Here is a 3,303-nt window from a genome sequence, read left to right as displayed (position 1 = left end):
TATCCCTTCATCTATGTCATTGATGTAAATCAAAAAGAGCAAAGGTCCTAAGACTGAGCCTTGGGGTACCCCACTTATGACATTAATTTAGTTTGACTGAGTTCCATTTGTAACAACCCTCTGCTTTCTTCCATCCAGCCATTCTTCTATCTAATTTGCTAACTTATCTCCCATACCTACAGAGATGATTTTTTTTTTACAAGCCTTTTATTTGGCACCATGTCAAATGCTTTCTGAAAATCCAGATACACAAAATCTACACCCTTACTCTCATTTACATAAGCAGTAACCTTTTCAAAGAATGTTAAAAGATTTGTAAGGCAAGATTTTCTCTTAGTGAAACCATGTTGACTATCCAATAAAATTCTAAACTTTGTTAAATGACTTTGCAAAGTATCTTTTAACAGACTTTCAAAAACTTTTCCCACAACTGATGTAAGAATAATGGGTCTGTAATTACTTGGACAATTTTTATCACCTCCCTTGAAAAGAGGAGTTACATTAGCTAACTTCCAACTCTCTGCTACCTGCCCACTATTCAAGAACTGACAAAGATTTGTAGCAAGTGGTTCACATATCCAATCCTTAACCTCCTTCAAAACCCTTGGAGGCCCAGGAGCCTTATCGTTTTTTAAATTTCCCAATTTTTTCTAAACTAGCTCAGTAGGCTATAGCAAAATATTCCGAAAACTGACATCTTTATTGATTGGATATTATTATTAAGTTTACTGTATTAAAAAAATGCATGTAAGAAGAAGGTCTTATTTTATATTGAAAATAAACTGTAATTACTAACTTACTAGATATACCTAATTCCATCTAGGAATATTGATTACTGGCAACAATATTCCAATCATGCCTGACAAAGGTAATTATGATAAAATTGTGAATTGCCAGGTCATAGATCAACAATAAATCTTTGTGTTTTTGCAGTTTATAACCATAAGTTGTGACTAATGCAATTGTCAAAATAAGGTATCAAAAGAAATATGTTAATGAATATCACTGAAGTTGAAACTGATAGGATATTTAAAGTGGAACTTTCTGACCAACAATAAAAATTATAAGCTCAAAGGAAGTATTTTCCAAAATGGTCTCACAACACAATTTTGGAAATTTCACAACACTGAAACAGATAGAAAAACTTAATGAAATTACACACATTTTAAAGCTGAAATTAGATACTGTTTTAATAGTAATTTTATAGTTCATGCAATTTGGTTCAGTATTTCTACTGTAAAAAGGGGGAAAATATTGAGTGATACCCCACTGTTCCAGAAAGGGTTTAAATATTTATTTCAGTGAGGGTTAACTGCTTTTAGAGTTGCCACTTTCCTTGCTTTTCAGAAATGTCATTAGTAATCTTCATAAGCTGGCCAATAGTATTTGTGCTTAGGCTGAAATGCAAATCACTTTTTATTCTCTTCATGGTGCTGAAGACTTTCACAGAATGCAGTAGATAAGGGGTAAATATTGCAGAGATCACTACTTTCAGAATGGTTTTAAAGTATATTTTATCAGTGCCATCCTCGTTATACCATACCACCTAGACAGTGTATGGTTGCCAACAAACAGGTGGCCAGATTTTTATACATGTTTTCACCTCTTCACACTGACTCAGGACAGGCTGGATATCACAGCTGCAATTCTACAAAGTTATGCTCAAAGTAGCAGTGAGATGTTGAACTTGTTCTATACCATAAAAATGAAAATTCTGGTCAAGCCAATATGTTTGACCAAGCATGTTTTTGTTGCTGTGAAATTTCTCTAAGTTTGGCCATCTTTAAAACATTTTTCCAATGCCTTATTGATGGCTAAAAGCAATCTGTTTTTGTCATATATTAGATCTGTTTTAGTTTTCACCTTCTTTAATCAGTGTCTCATCAATTGCCCATTTTGACATGTATGCTGGAACTCACTTTCCATTGCACTGAAAAAAAAAACAGTCTGTTTTCTTTCTAGTTTGGTTATAGCACTGTGTATTATGATGTCATATAATTGAAAAATACTTTATTGATTTCCTGAAGTATAAATATGAAAAAAAAATTAAACTCTAAATTTTCTGAGAAGTTTGGGTACTGTAGTCTTGTCTTCTCCACATTTTTTGTTGTCTCAGAAAGTTTTCCATGTGTACAGTTATGCTTGACCAGTTATTCAGAAGTTTGGTAAGAGCAGTTTGTTTTGTTTTTCTGTATTCATTTTGTTTTGTTAGCTGACTTCTAGAGAAGTGATCTTCCATTATTTTAGCTAATCATTCACTTGTCTAAGTCTCGTTGAAGAATTTTCTTGAACAGTAGATGGATGTTAGAATTTCAGTTATTGTACTTGTGTATGACACTTGAAAGATGTACTTCATGGCAAGTTCCAACCAATGGGCCATGCAATGTATTTGAACAAGCCTAGGTGCATATGCTGTAATCAATGTGTCCACATCATATTTCATGCCAAAATTGACACCTGAACCATTTGCTTTAAAGTCTACCTTCTTGGGTTTAAATTCACTAGGCAAAAAAAAAAGCCAAAATCTTGGAAGGTTGTTTTCAGTTTTCCATAATTTCCTCAGATTTGTTGTATGAAATGTGAAGATAAAAGCTTTTTATTATCTAGACATGTACAATGTACTTTCCTATGTCAATTATTGTTATAACTCACTGTGCAGAATACCAGCAGTTTCAGTGATGAACATTCTACATGCTTTATCCTTGCCATGTGTTCTGTCCATTGAAATGCTATGTTTTATGCTATCTACAGTTCTGTTAGTTTTGGGAAGTTAGTAAATGGCTTATCAGTAATGTCTATGTAGCAAACTGTCATGAACACCTCTTCAATTTTTATAAAAAATGTCAGAGTCCATATCTTTAGTTCTTTTCCATGTCTCCTGGCTCATTTCTTTTTCTAGCTTCTTTTGCATAGTGAGCAGTAAATGCACTTATGTGAGTATCAGACTTCATGTGCTATTTTACTTATTTGTTTTTAACATTCTTGGTACCAACAACCTACTGTTTTGTTAGAACTGTAGTGTTGACATAGTTGGTACCAAATAGTCTTGACAGTACCTTTCTTTTCTATCATTTTTCAATATTGCAACCCAATTTTGGAACTGTTTTTGCCTTGGAAGGAAACTTCTATCTCCTTTCTAGAAACTTTTGAGGAATGGAATAATGTCTCTGAAACTGAATGACCTGCAGCAATTTCTGAAGCTGTAAGTAACAGCAGCACTGCTTCATCAGATGTTAATGACATGTTGAAGTTGTTCAACTATTTCTGAAGCTGTAACAGCAGCACTGCTTCATCAGATTAATG

At 33.4% G+C, this 3,303-nt stretch overlaps 1 protein-coding gene across 2 annotated transcripts in view; it reads left to right on the top strand.

Moving 5' to 3' along the window:
* The window catches only part of LOC106463206 (general transcription factor 3C polypeptide 3-like), a 153,698-nt gene that overhangs the window by 100,972 nt on the left and 49,423 nt on the right, over positions 1-3,303 (top strand). The gene's annotated exons all lie outside the window — the stretch shown is intronic.

This window comes from Limulus polyphemus, unplaced genomic scaffold (genome assembly GCF_000517525.1).
Source record: "Limulus polyphemus unplaced genomic scaffold, Limulus_polyphemus-2.1.2 Scaffold1348, whole genome shotgun sequence".
NCBI classification, from domain to species: domain Eukaryota; kingdom Metazoa; phylum Arthropoda; class Merostomata; order Xiphosura; family Limulidae; genus Limulus; species Limulus polyphemus.
The sequence above is the reverse complement of the archived record's forward strand: the minus strand, read 5'-3'. Positions and strand labels throughout refer to the sequence as shown.